This window comes from Ambystoma mexicanum, chromosome 7p (assembly GCF_040938575.1).
Source record: "Ambystoma mexicanum isolate Mex_15411 chromosome 7p, UKY_AmexF1_1, whole genome shotgun sequence".
In the NCBI taxonomy this organism is placed as follows: domain Eukaryota; kingdom Metazoa; phylum Chordata; class Amphibia; order Caudata; family Ambystomatidae; genus Ambystoma; species Ambystoma mexicanum.
In genome coordinates, this window is record NC_090939.1 from 774,524,210 (window position 1) to 774,539,674 (window position 15,465).

A 15,465-nucleotide genomic window follows, 5' to 3' on the forward strand; every position below is an offset into this window, starting at 1 on the left:
ACAACTGGTAATGCAAGTCACATCTCTTAAATATCCCCATCACTGCTGTCGGCAGCGTAGCCGTGCCGCGTGCAGAGTTTAGTACATGCTAAGGCCCCTTACTCTGTTCTACATGAGCCAGGGAAGTTCATCTTGCCTCTGTGCCAAATTGCTTGCTTCCTCCTGCCCTGTATTGCAACCAAACCTCACCATCTGCTGCTGCCCGTAAGTGTGTGAGTATCTGCACACTGTTCCCCCATTTCCTGGTATAAGAAACCTGAGGATATTCTCCCAAGTAGACCTCAAGAATCCCTTATTCAGGTGGCCAGGGAAGGGATGGTGCTCTCAGATCGCAACCCTGGGGGTGGAAGAGCAAGGAAGGATCACCTGGCTAGGGGAGTCCGAGGTTGTGCTCGGGGAAATACCTCAGGTGAGACGCGGTATTATGCGGGGAAGAAGGAGAGGAGGACAAGATCCCTAAGACGTTTGTAGGTTGTACCACATCTGTCTCCCTTCTTCCCAATAAATCTCTCTTGCCCAGATCCAACGACAAATCTCCTAGGAACCCAAACCCTGTTGCACTTGGAAACTATATCTCCCAGAATCCCTATTTCCCTGTGTCATACCCGAATACTCCCAGCCGTTCTCCTCCACATCCCTCTGATTATTATTTCCCAAACTCCCGGATCTGCTTTGACAAAACACCACCGCACCCCCCTATTCATTTCACAAACCCTACCAAACTCACCCTTCCTAATTCACCGATCCCCCTAGGAAGAAGAATATAATTCCTCATGACACCTTTTCCAATTACTACCCAGTAAGATACTTAGAAATTCTAACACCACCGCCCCCCCCCCCTATTCCGACACAACCGCTTTCTCACACAGTGGAAAACAACGGACTAACACTAGAGCAGTTTACCTGACATGTCTCGTCACAATGATCAGGCAGAGTCAGGCAATTGACAAGAACCACACCCACCTGACCGCCCTTTCTCTTCCCCACAGGGATAAAAGGTGGAGCATGAAAGCACACTACGAGCAAAGGAGACAGCACGATGAGACAGCTATCCCAGGGCGGCAGTTCAAGAGGAAGAGAAAGGCGGCGAGAACCGAAGGGGTGACTGTTAGGAAAGATTTCAAATTGTATGTAATTTTCCCTCCATGTGGCAACCCCCAAACTTTTTGCTGTTGTTTTACACCCTGATCTAGACTTTGCCAGAGAAGCGCAGCTTTCCGCCGCACTCCTCTGGGCTTTCGCTCAATTCTTATGGGGAAACTGACATGCCCTTAAGACAGTCAGTACTGGGAGACTTTGTTTCCCTTAGTCCTTTCCTCATGTTGCAGCTTTTGTGCAACATGAAACAAGAGTGCACTGTAACTTACTTTACCGCGCTCTTGGGTCTCTAGTCATTCCAAAGACCCTAGAAACTCTCACTGGACTTATTATGAACTGTGCAAGTGTGTCATGGACAGGACTGGTGGCAGCTATCGTTTCTCTTGTATATATATTGTATTGATTGTGATGTGTTGGTTTACTTGAGTATTATTGTGATTCTTTGCTATGGTCGATGTTACAAAGACCTTGTAATAAATGTGTCTATATTTTTAATATAACACCCGTCTGGAGTAATTTGTAAGTGTCCTTGCTTTGTGTGCTCATTAAGGTCTTTCCGTCACCCTCACCCCTCTTGAGACTTAGTCTTGACCGCCCTGATTGGTCTGGCTTGTCCAGAGGTTACCCTGTTCCACGAAACTAGGCTGGCCTTCTGAACCTTTGCCCCTCCAGGTCAGAGTTCAGAAATCCATCTTAACAAACTGGTGTACAGCGGTGGGATAGGATTGAAGGTATCCAGTGTTGCGCACGAGCAAAGGCATTTCAAGTTATTCCTACCAGGACACATAGTGAATTGTCGTAGTATAACATTTTAAAGGCCATAGTCCTATCTAACAGTATGGAAACAAGTACCGTGTTAACTTTAAATGCTTCTAAATCCGAAACATTGAAAAAGATGTGTGCTGAGAGAGGTGTCTCCTTTCAAGGCACCAAAATAGAAATGATCCAAAGAATCATGGCCTTGCAAAAAGCTCAGCTTAGTGCTATATCTTCAGAGGACAGTGCAGAAGGAGGTGGGGCTGCTCTCACTGGTAGAACTGACAGTTCTGTCGCTGCACTGGTCCACAGCGACCATGAGGACAGGGAGGATGAAATGTCCAATGTTTCCTCTGCCAGTGCTGAGGGGGAGGCCATACTTGAATTCAAGAAGCAAGAGCTGCTGTTTAGGCAGAAGGAGCTTGTAGTTGTAAATAATCAATTGATGTCATCAGTGATGTCATCAATTACATTTGTGATGTCATATTTGATGTCCTGGGTGTTAGTCTTAGCAGTGCACCGTGGTGGTGCACGTTATGGTTGCTTAGCTTACCATAACTGACAAATTTCAGGGGGTTTTCGGTTTTACTTGGAGCCTTAAGGTCCCTTTAACAAAGTTTTTTTACTTAATTTCATAGGTTTTTAGTAGCTCAACTTAACCATAGGGTCCCTTTAACAAAGTTTTTTTACTGAATTACATGGCCACGGTAGTGGCCATGTAGTTATGGTTAAGTTGGTGTTTCCATAGGAAGAGCACTTTTTGGGTGGCTTATAACTTCGCTCCCCCTGGACGAATCCTCACCAAACTTTGCAAAAAAAGTATATGGCCCACTCTGAATTATTTTGCAAAGTTTGGTGAGGATTCGTCCAGGGGGGGAAAAGTTATAGGGGGGGTCCCAAAACTTTGCGCACGGCTACAGCCCGAACCGCTGGACGGATTTACACCAAATTTGTGGCAGGAGCGGCGGCCTGGTCCCGAAAGAGTGCTTTTGCAAATTTGGTGTAAATCCATCCAGTAGTTTTTTTAAAAAATGACCAAAATGTAAGGCAAAAAAATTAGTGATATCTGTGTTCGCTTCGTGGACGGACTTCCCTGTTCGCTCCGCGGACAGCACCCCGATTGGCCCATGGCCTTGCGTCATGTCCGCGGACATGTGACGTGTTCGCTGATTGGATGGCGAGGGGCGTGGAGCGTGTCAGATTTTCTGTGGCGCCCGCCATCTTGTATTCGCCATCGACCGCGTACAGCGCGGTGAAATGTGGATAAAAAATTGTATTTAGTGCCCTGTGTTGGTGTGTAAGAGTGTTTGGGGAGGGTGGGGGAGTATGAGATAGGTTCAATGTTTTGTTTTTTTATGTGCTAGACGTTTTTGTTGCCTTTGATTTGTCCGCGGAGAACACGGCTGTTCTGACATTTTGTAAATACACTAAATGGTGGGGTGTTTAGAGGATGGAGTATGTGTCATTTTTGTTCGCAAGGAGGGTAAAAATGAGCTATGAACACTCGCGGTGTACTTAATTGTTCGTAAATACACAAACTGGGGGTGTCCTTAGGACGCTGTTCGTATTGTAATCTGTCTAGTTGAATGTGTTCTAAGAACACTCGCGGTGTCCCGAAATGGTTGCAATTACACAAAATGGGGGTGTTCTGAGAACGTTGTTTGCATTGTTCGTTGTCAGGGTGAAAGTGTTTTAAGACCACTCCTTTTGTCCGCTAATAGTAGAATTTCCTATGGGCGTCAACCGACTTTTTGTCCAGTAAAGAAACGATAAATCCGGCTGGTGTGCGCCGACATTATGTGATAATCCTATGACTGGCGCTATTGACCTGGCTGACTTGCTTTTGCGACACTAAATCATATCTCCCGCCCCTAAGCCTGATATTATCAAAGCATTCATATTCCCCGCCTCTCTCCGTGACGTTACAGGGTGCGTCATCAAACGCGCCCAGTCCTCTCCAGTCCTAAGTGACTTTACACAGAACCCGGAAGACAACACACATTATGTCACAACACAGCACGCCACAATTCGGAATATGAAACAGTGATTTAAAAGCAAACAGCAAGATTGTAAATTTTGTAAAGTACATTTATTTGACATCAAATGTTTAGAGAATATTCAGCAATTTGCATTTGTCTTTGTTGTCGATCCGCAAAAGTTCATGTTGAGGCACGCGATGTTCCTTTGCGGTACAGAGGGTGTTAGATCAGCTTACAACTCAGTGCGCCACAATTCGGAATATGAAACTGTGGTTTAAAAGTAAACAGCAGGATTGTACATTTGGTAAAGTACATTTATTTCACATGAAATGTTTAGTGAATATTCAGCGATTTGCTATTGTCTCTGCTGTCGATCAGCAAAAGTTGATTTGGAGCCATGCGTTGTTCCTTTGCGGTAGATAGGCTGTTGGTTTATGATAAAAGCAGTAAATGGTCGCTCTGATAATCAGAAGGTTGCTCCAAAAATGAGCCATTAGACCACCCTATTGGTTGGTATGTTGTTTGTAGCCGCTAGTACTGCGTAAGGGCATATTGGTCCTTGGCGATTGTCCCATAAAATGGTGAGGGTCATGAAGTTGCATATTTGGACCTGCACCTGGCAGTTGAAGACCCCATGCGCTGGAGTCTGTAATTCGTCACATAGGCAAAATGGGGCCACATACCTGTTTTAAAAAACATAAATTAGTCTCACCAGCCGATCTTCATTAAAAATCATCATTTTATTTATTAGGGCATGAAACTATTTGCTATCAAAGATAGTGCAACGGAGTATGTTAATAATAAAATAATAATATTTTCCCATTTATATAGCGCTAAGAACCGTGAGGTATCTAAGCGGTGCTTATTATTAACCAAGGTGTTTGGTGCTCATTTATCGACCACGGAAGGATGAAAGGCTGAGTTTGGCTTTGCCGGGATTTGAACTTGCGTTAGCAAGCTGTGCACAGATGTCAAAGCGAGCATTGTACCCGCTGTGCCACTTGACAGGCTACAGTGAAGTGGCACAGCGAGTAGAGCGCTTGACCGCCTATAGACCGGTTAAATTATTTATATTAACCCACCCTGTGTCGTCTGCCTTTTTCAGAGCCCTCTAAACAACAGGGGATCAATTTGGCGGTGATAGTGCGCGGTAGAAAACATTATGCCACTTTCAACTAACAAGTTCAACTTGAGCGGTCTTTAATGCTACGCTATTGTAATTATATTTGGTATAAAATAATCTAAAGGGTTACTTACAGTACAATTGCAATTTCCATTGTCTACGAGTGGTGCAGTCCCAAAATACGACTCTGCGTGTGCCAACGATCTTTCGCATAGTGATATAATATATAAAAGTGGTTTCGTTTCATAAATTTAATCCTTATCTTCTCTTACGTTTTAGCAACACTCCTTCAAGAGAAGTCTTTCATCACAATCTCTGTCTGTCAAGGTCAAAACACAATACAACCTTATAGTCCGCTTAGTGAGCCTCTCCGGGGCCCGAGAAAAAAATGGAAGCAGCTGACCTTCACTTTGAACGAGCATAAATTCTTACTTTGCAACATTCTGTGTAAAGCCATCTGTAGAAGTTGGTTTTGCCACGCCATGTTTGTATATTGTTTGCGTGATATTAAAAAAAGTTTGTTTAAAGGACGTTATGGTTTTAAGTACAGCCGAAAGACCCCTGAAAATTGAAATTTATGGTAAGCTATGAAAAATAACTCGCGCCACCACCGTGCACTGCTAAGACTAACACCCAGGACATCAAAGATGACATCGCAAATGTCATTGATGAAATCACTGATGACATCACATGTGTATGTACTTTTTATGGCATTTGTGTGCTAGGGATTTTTATTATAATGTTGCGAAAAAAGTGTCAAGGATATTGCAATAAATATCATGCCGTTATTAGTGCTTTGAACGATGCATTGATATAAATAGCATTGTATTATGGGATTCTATCTAGTATACTGAGCTACTAATGGAGAAACATAGCATTGTGTGCAGAGTACAAGATAAAAGTATAATATTTGTAATGTTAATATGTTGAATAATGAAATGATAATTGTCCTGAAATGTTCGAAAATTCACAAAATGGGGGTGTTCTTAGGACGTTATTCGTATTGTGTGATTGCTTAGCTGTATGCAATGAGGGAATGGCACAGAGAATAAAGTGGACGCGGCGTGCTACATCCGGGTTTTTCCAGGAAGTCCAACATGGAAAGAAGACTGTACGGATCAGCCAATCAGATGTCGAGGTTGTGGATTTGTGTTGAAAGAGACTGTGTGTGGTGAAGATGGCAGAAGTGGAGAAAGTCAGGGTGTTGGTGCTCGGAGATATGTTTGTGCATGGTTTACAGCAGTACGCTAAATGCAGGCATGTTGCTACGAACTTTGATGTGAAAGGAGTGGAGGTGGTGTGGAGCACTGTGCCTGATTGCAATGTACAGGGAATTGTACAAGTTTGTGAGGATATGGCAACGATGAACAGTCCGCATGTGGTAGTTTTGCACTATGGTGCTTTCCATTTGGGCAACGTCAGTGCCCCTACTTTGTTGGCTGATTTGGAACGCTTGGTTCAAGCCGTAATGAAGATCCTTCCAAATGCGAAAGTAATTTTTTCTGGATTACTACCTAGGGCAATATGGGACAATAGTTCAGTTTTTTGTCTTCAGCAAAACATTGCTAGGGTGTCATCAACCGAGGCATGTGTGCCTTCATGCTTAGGGCTGGTATGTTCTACTGTAACAATGAGAATATTGATGCCAGTAATGCTGTTAATTTTAAAGTAGATGGCATTTCTTTATCTTTTACGGGAAATGCCTTTCTATTTTGGAATGTAAGGGTTGCTTTGAAGAAGGTTATGTAAAGATTTTAGGAGTAAAGTAAGAAAAAAACACAAGAAAAAAAATACAAAATAACAGGTGTCTGTCAAGCATCTGTAAAAAAATAAAAGAAAAAACGTCTCTTTTCAGAGCCAACTTCAAAGGGGAAATGGGGCACACTATTTAAATTTACATTCACCACGCTCAGATTTTCGATGTGTCCGCGGACATGGCGGTAGTCTGCGGACATGAAAATCACTACGAGGGGGTTAGTATGTTCTATGTTACATGTATATGAAGTCAGGGATATTATGGTTAAGTTGTGCTACTAAAAACCTATGAAATTCAGTGAAAAAACTTTGTTAAAGGGACGTTATGATGAAGTTGCGCTACTAAAAACCTATGAAATTCAGTAAAAAAAACTTTGTTAAAGGGGCGTTATGGTTAAGTTGCGCTACTAAAAACCTATGAAATTCAGTGAAAAACGTTGTTAAAGGGACGTTATGGTTCAAAGTAAAACCGAAAAACCCCTGAAATTCGGCAGTTATGGTAAGATAAGCAACCATAACTCGCGCCGCCACTGTGCACTGCTAACACTAACACCCAGGACATCAAAGATGACATCACAAATGTCATTGATGACATCACTGATGACATCACGTGGCTGGCTCTCCCTTTTTTTACTTTCCTGACATATCTAGGCCACATGATTTTCTTCAGTAACAGTCAGGAACTAAAAATTGTAAATTACTATATTCGTAGATTTATCCTTCTGGTATGTTCTTAGAATAATTCCCTTATGGTCCAGTCATATCATATGAAACATATACATAGGAGAAGTCACAACCTTGAAAGACAGCAATCCTTTTTGTGCATTAAAATTATCAGTAGATTTATCAGCACTTTCTGATACTTTTGATGTTTTTTCATTACTGTACTTTCCCTGTATATGCTCATATTTTTATATGTTGTACTCACACTATTTTCCTTAGGGTCCAGACACATCATGTGATATATATAGATAGGGTAAGTAACAGCTTTGAACAGAGCAATCATTTCTCTCCATAAAGGTAATCAGTTAGGTTATGAACACTTTCTGCTACTATTGCTGTTTCTTTTTCCTACTTCAATTCCCTTGTATATATTCATATTTGTATGTGGTGTTGTCTCTTTGTGATTTGTGTATAATAATGCAATTATGTTGTAAGTGGGTTTTATTACCTACTTATCACAAGTTTCACTGTACGCAAAACTCTAATATGAAAACAGTTATCATTTCAATATTCAACATGGCAAGCTTATGAATATTGCACCTCCATCATGTATGCTGCACACAATGCCTATGTTTCTACATGAGTACCTTAGTATACTGGATTGAAGTTAATAATAGAATGCTATTTATATCAATGCATAGCTTAATGCACTGATTAGCACTTGATATTTATTCCAATAATCTTGGACAATTTTTTTATTAACATTAGACTAAGAATCCCTTGTACAGACATTTTATGAAAGGTAAATGCACATGTGATGACATCAGTGATGTCATCAATGACATTTGTGATGTCATCTTTGATGTCCTGGGTGTTAGTGTTAGCAGTGCACGGTGGCGGCGCGAGTTATGGTTGCTTATCTTACCATAACTGCCGAATTTCAGGGATTTTTCGGTTTTACTTTGAACCATAACGTCCCTTTAACAAAGTTTTTTCACTGAATTTCATAGGTTTTTAGTAGCGCAACTTAACCATAATGTCCCTTTAACAAAGTTTTTTTTACTGAATATATATATGCATGTGTTTCAAACCCGTCCTGGGGGCTTGGAATGCATGTAGGACTGCACTGAGCTTATAGTGCAGGGTGAAGAAATGTTCAGAAGGGTTAGTAAAGACCCTTATGTGCAATGCATGGCACTTCATTGATCATGCAAGTAAAGGAATGTTCCACTGTTGGGAGACAATGCTTTTAAATACACCCACATTGATCATAGCGCATGTTTACCTCCAACTTTTGGGTACTGGCATAAATCTAGGGTATTTATGGGAGTGTCCCAATCTATAATCATGAGGTAAATACTGCATGCATCTTTTTTTACCTTGATGCCATATATAGTAGGTTTCACATGTGATATCCTCTTATGGGCTGACAGTAAAATCATATACCGGAAAGATCACTTGGTGGGTTGAGTGCATATAGCTGTGATATGTGTGTGATCTGCATATTGCAGGTTCAAATCACAGTAATGCCAACTCAGCCTTTTATCCTCCAGAGGTTGATAAATGAGTACCAACTTCGGTTAGGTGATATTGTACGTAAATATGTTCTATGTAAAGCACTTTGGTGAAAGCGCTATCTGAATAACAAATCAATATCATGGGAAATGAAACCATGTTTTTTTCTTTACTGCCAAACCCATAGCAGCACATGTGTTAGCGCTCTTTGCCGCTGGTCAGGCCTCAAGTCAACACAAGCTCAAAACTGGCCATCAAGGCATTATGGTGAATGTCAGGCCTCGTATTGACATTGAAGGGGTAAGTTGGGAGTGTGTGCTGCCTGTCAGGCCTTGCAGCACAACCACCATTGTTCCCAGAAACAGGCCACCAGTTAGAACAAGCAGGGGTTGGGCTGTTTCTGAAGGCCTTCCAAGCACTATCTGCAAAGCATGGTAAATAATCTTGGCACTTAGTACATATTGGGCCTGATTTACAAAGCATTTTTCATTGAGATTGTGACATTGTAAAATGCTTTTGTAAATCAGGCCCATTATGTGGCTGTTCACATGCAGTTATCCCCTGAACCTTCTCTATATGTGCTATGCCCTGTTCATGAGGCAGGCACCATTTGCACCTCCCTGCATGTGAATGGTGCAATTGCACCTTACAAGTGGTGGAGGGGAGGATCTGGTTACAATTTCCACATGTTTGCAGGCTGCCATCCACTCATAAGCATCATGCATTGCCTCATGCAGCGTTACCACTCGTGTGTAGCGCATGAGGATATGTGTGGTAAAATTACCACACTACAGAGCTAACGTGTGCATTTGGAAAGTGTTCCCGGAAAGCAGCTTTGACTGGAGCATGAGGGCCTACATGTCAGAGCTCCGTGCATCCCCCCATGCCTCACACCTACCAAGACAACATCAAACGGGCCTGGAGGTTAGGGATAACCGACTGCGAATGTGGTCTCTCACAGCTTCATGCTGTGTGTCGTGACTCAGGGCTAGCTAGCCTTTTGGTTGCAGCCCCTAAGCTTCTATCTGGAGCTACAACCAAAAGAACCTGGCCTAGAGCACCGCGTCTCCCAGCCCTCCCTATCAACGCATCTGAGAGATGCCAGGGCAGAAATGTTTGTTCACCTCACAACATCACCAGTTTGAATAGCACCTTGTCTGTGGGAATCGTTTGATGCAAATACAGGGTAAATAAGGAAAAAATTGCCTCCTGTTTGCACTTGCCTGAATGGTGTTTCAAAAAAACAGAGAGTCATGCCAGTCCATAGAACCATTCGAGAGAAGGCTTATGTGTTTGACAGCAGGTCAGGAGTCCATTCCCCTCATCGCCAGTGTCATGTCGGAGCAGAGAAGATCAAACAAAAGTTAACACATTTATTTATATGTATTTATTTATTTAAGATGTATAAAGCGTGAACTATGGCCCAAAGGCATCAAGGCGCTGAGGGGAAGAAGTTTTCAAAAACAAGAGCAACAGCCTAAGGAGAAGTGAGAGAACCAAAAAGATGGGTCTTTAGCAGCTTCCTGCAGGAAAGGTATACGGTCTGAGCTCTCAAATGGAATGGCAAAGCATTCCATAGTGCGGGCACTGAGAAGGATGGACCACCCAAACGCTTGCAATGAAATTTGGGAATTTTCAGCAAGATTTCCGACCAAAGGTTTCTAGCAGAGTAGTGCAGCACCAATTTTTTTCCTCAAATAATGAGGCCCCACATTATGGAGAGCGCGATGCACGATACACAAAATCTTGAACTGAATCCTCCCTCTGACCGGCAGCCAGTGGAGCTGGAGAAGCAAAGCAGTAGAAGAGATCAGTCGCAGAGCTTGGAGAGCAAGTCGGGCCACCACATTCTGAAGGACTTGAAGTCTCTGGATCTGATGCTTGGGTTGTCCTAAGTAGATACTCTTGCAGTAATCTACGGACCCCATTATGGAAGAGGTTACTAATGTGGTGCGATTTTCCAGAGAAAGCAAGGGGAGATTTGTATGCAGGGCTTTCAATTTTCCAAAGCCCGCCCCACATATGGTGGAAATGTGTGCTTCACGTGACACATCAGGTAAAGGTTTCATATCTAGACTTTTAACCGAAGCACAGGGTACCGAACAGGGACCAAGAGATTCTGGCCAATATTGTGAATTCCAAAGGTGGTCACTGCCCTTCAGACCAGCCACCAACACCTCGGTCTTGCTACCATTTAGCTGGAGCCAATTAGTTGCCATCCAGGAACCCATTCCCTCCAGGCATTTACGCAGCTGACTGGGATGCGCGGTCAAAGGAGAGTCCAATCGGAATATCAACTGGTGTGTCATCTGCGTGGGAATGAAAGAGCACACCACAATCAGAGATGAAGTTGGCCAGCATCTGTACATGTAAATTGAATAGCAGAGGGGATAAGGCCAACCCCTGTGGGACTCCACAGAGCAGTTGGACAAGGGAAGAGAAACATCCCTGGAAGGATACAGTCTGAGAGCGACCCTCAAGGAAGGACTTAAACCAAGCCTAGAAAGGTCCAGTGACACCCACCTGCTCCAACCTACCGGGCAGAATATGATGATCTACTGTATCAAAAGCCACAGAGCGATCAAGGAGAATAGGGCAAGATCGTCTAGCAATGATATCATGACTGATGTCGTCCCATTTTGGGGTGGAAGCCTGAATGAAATGGATTAAGACAGTCATTTGTTTCTAGGAAGCAAGAGATTTGAGGTGTGATCACCGCCTTTAACAGCTTCATAATAGCAGGGAGCAAAGAGATAGCCCTATAATTGGCCGAAACCCGTGGGTCCAGATTGGCTTTCTTAAGTAGTGTCAAAATCACTGCATGCTTTAAAGCATCCAGGACAAAGCCTGCAGAGAAGGAATGCTGTATAGCAGCCGTCAATAGGCTCAAAGCTCTCTGCGGGAGGGATTTCAGGATGAGAAGGGGAACCGCATCACAGGGTGAGGCAGATTTAAGACCAGCCAGAGCAATCTGAATAGATGTTTCATCAATGGGATCCCTTTGAAGATCCTAGCCACAACCAGGGGGGCTGAGTTACTGCTCAGAACATTCAGCCCAAGGTTCCCTTCTAATTGCCGATCCTTGATGCCCTTTTGAATCTCAAGAATTTGTTCAGAAAATAAGGTGCTGGTTTCATTGCACCTAACCTGGGAATCCCGTGGCGGAACAGAGTTCTCCACAGGGCAAGCTGGAATCTCTTTATCCACTCTGATAAGCTTACGAGAAACACAAGCTGCTTCAGTGATTCTCAAAGCATAGTATTTAGCCTTACCATCATGAATCATCTGATGATATCGAAGGACTGCTTGCTTATATTGGCTATGAGAATCTATCTCGTAATTCCGTCACCACTGTCATTCCAGGCGTCTACATGACTACTTCTGCAGCCTGAGTTCAGAGGAATACCAAGCCTCAGAGGGCTTCAGTCTACCAAAAAAAGGAAGATTAGAGGCTACTTTATCAGCCACTAGCTCCAAAGAATTAAGAAAGGACCACAGAGGGTCCAGACCCTTTTCAGTAAGAGCATGGCATTCCTCCGAAAGATGTTTGGACAACTCTATTGAGTGGCCCTTATGCCACCTTCTACAGAGCTGAGCGCCATGAGAAACCTTTGGGGGAGGAGGGGGAATTTGGACCAAGAATGGAATCAAAAAGTGGTCTGACCAGGTCACGGGGACCGGTAAACAACTAGTGACCTTTCCTGGCTCAGAGAAAATAAGATCCAGCATATTTCCACTCTTATGAGTAGGAAGATGGTTGCATAGTACCAATGAAAGATCCATTAGACATATCTACAATTTCTGGGCATCACGATCAAAAGGGTCATTAAGATGCAAATTAAAATCCCCCAACAGACCCTGGTTAGGGTAAGTCAAACTAAGATGGGCCACCAATTGAGAAAAATGTTTTGCAAAGTTAGCCAAACTGGCAGCAGGCGGTCTATACTTCAATAAAAAATGAACTGTTGTGTTTGCATTTATCTGAGCTCTAACCAGCAACAATTCACAAGGTAAACAATGTACCACAGACACACAAGAACGTGATACTCATCACAGAAAATAATTGCTAGGCCTCCCCTTCTCCTGGGGGGGTGGGCCTGTCCACCTGCGATACCGCTTAAGAAGGAGGCATAAGCTGGCATATGTCTGGGTCGTAACTATCTGAAAAACATGTCTCTATAATAAATAGGAAGTCAGGCAAGGTATCTTTCTATACAGAGTAAAGATTATAATTGTATGTGCCAGCTGATCTGGCATTAATTAACACACAGGTCAAAGGGGAATCCCCTACAATCCCTCCCTTCTGGGTGTCTGCTTTGGCAGATAGGGACCCACCCCGCACATTTACTCTGTCCGCCCTCAAACATTCCCCAATGAGCAAAGTGCCAATAGGCGCTAAACCAACTAAGGTAGCTCTAGAATATTGTGTGGGAGGAGAGGGTCTTGGAATCCCCCCTCCATTCTTCACACTTCCTGGGTAGGCCCAGCAGTGGCTGCTTTGGGTCCAGGGCCCCGGCCCCAGAGCACTCGTGCAGGAATACCCCTAGGAACTGTGACCCCCTCAAGACAGCATGAAACCAGAGTTGAACGAGACTCCATTTTGTAAGTTACTGACTCCATTTTGTAATGTCAAAACAGTCGTGAAATTAAAACGCAGGTCTGCAGTTCTCCCAGCCAGGTGCCCACAGCGAGCGAGCTACTCCCCCCACCTCCTCCCCTCTGCCGTCTTTGCAGTTGTTTGGTTCCCATGAGAGACTAGCCGCGAGAATGCAACAAATTTTACACTGTATCCTCTGTCTTCCGTCTTACTTCACTGACCCTGACACGGCCCAGTACAGGGGCCAGCACAGAAGTAATTCATCTCTATAAACCTGCTCCTACCCAGCAGACCCTGGCCATAAATAATACCCTGCCCAATGCTCCTTAAAGCAGGATCAACAGTTAGGAGGGACCTTTAAGTGTACTCCATTATTTGTGCCTTAATAGAAGGAAACCAAAGTGTTTAACTGCTCGCTATCCGAATAAGCTGCTTATCTCATGTAGACTATTGTAAGTATATTAACATAACGCACGACATAAGTGTAACGGAAGTCCTAACATTAGAAATTGTTTTTTGAAAGCATGACTTATATTAACGTATGAAACAATGCTGCTAAGAGAAATGATATGCATAACCAGCATAATACTGTACGCACCAGCACTAAGCTACCTCATCTTTTAGTTAGAATGTAAATACATGCATAATACTAAGTAAAATCAATGCAGTAGTTAGTCACCCTGACCAGAATGTTCATACTGTGACAACATGTGTTAAGGCCGTAAGCACAGACCTCGAGCTATGAACTGTTTTAATGAAGGACGAGCATTAATTCAAATACACGTTTAATTTCTTTATGAGTTTGTGTATGAGAATATTTGGCTAGCTGGAAAATGTAGTATATTCTTAAATTTGTATAACTATAACGTAACACAGCAAGCAATGTATAAAGGCCCTGTTTCTTTGTGCAACGCGGAATCCCACCACAAAGAAGTTTCGATTCTTCTCTACCCCTCATGGTGTCATGGTAGATTAGCAGAGATTTAATGATGTTTGGACAACCGACCATTAAACCCCCACAATGAAATATATGCCCAAGATGGTATGTGCCTCTTGTGACCTATTTTCTCTAGTTGTAGATTTAGAGCCCTCTTTTGTTGCTTATCAGGTGAACATCCCAGCTCACACTGTGACCTTAAGAGCTAAACTCTTTAGCCATTACTCTCTGAACTGTTTGAATAGATCAAGCAAAGTCTTTGGGCTTGCCGAGCAAGCAGATCATGGTAGTGAATGAATGGGAATGTGTGGTCACAAGGGCAAATGTCAAATGGTTATTTAACAAAGAAATAACATCAAAAGTTGCCGTTCTCACATGCCAGTGTGATGAGCTCAGCTGACCGACTGACCCATGATGCATCACCGCTGTACCACGTGCTCCCAGCCAACCAAGCATCTCTAACCCTATGGCATCTATAGGTGTTTGCCCCTAGCAACCAATCCCCATCGGTTATGTGCCCCTTAGGCCTTCCCCCTGTTTGATGACGATATTGTTGTATAAAAACAGTTTGGCCCTCATTACGACCCTGGCGGAATTCGCGGTGCTAAATGCACCGCGGAGCACGGCGGAAAGCTGCCGATAGCGCCATGAGGGTTGGCGGATTTTCCACCCCATGCCGACCTTGGCGGAGCGGTAAATCCCCAATCCCCATTCTGCCCTTCCCCATTCCCATTCTTGCCCCATAGGGTATAATGTGAGTGGGGAAGGCGTTAATTACGCCACCGTAAAGTACGGTGGCGTAATTAACAACGAGGTCCCTTAGCGCCATGGATTTCTCCGCCCGGTAAAACCAGGCGGAGAAAACCTCCATGGCGCTACGGGAACTCGTAGTAGGGCGGACGGGTCCGCCACGATTACCGCTGGCGGAAACCCACTCCGCCAGGGTCGTAATGAGGGCCTTTGTAACATGCTTTCTGCAGAGCGCTCACGGCGTGAGCAGAGTAGATTCTGCTTTCCCTATTAGATAAACCTTTTTTAACAT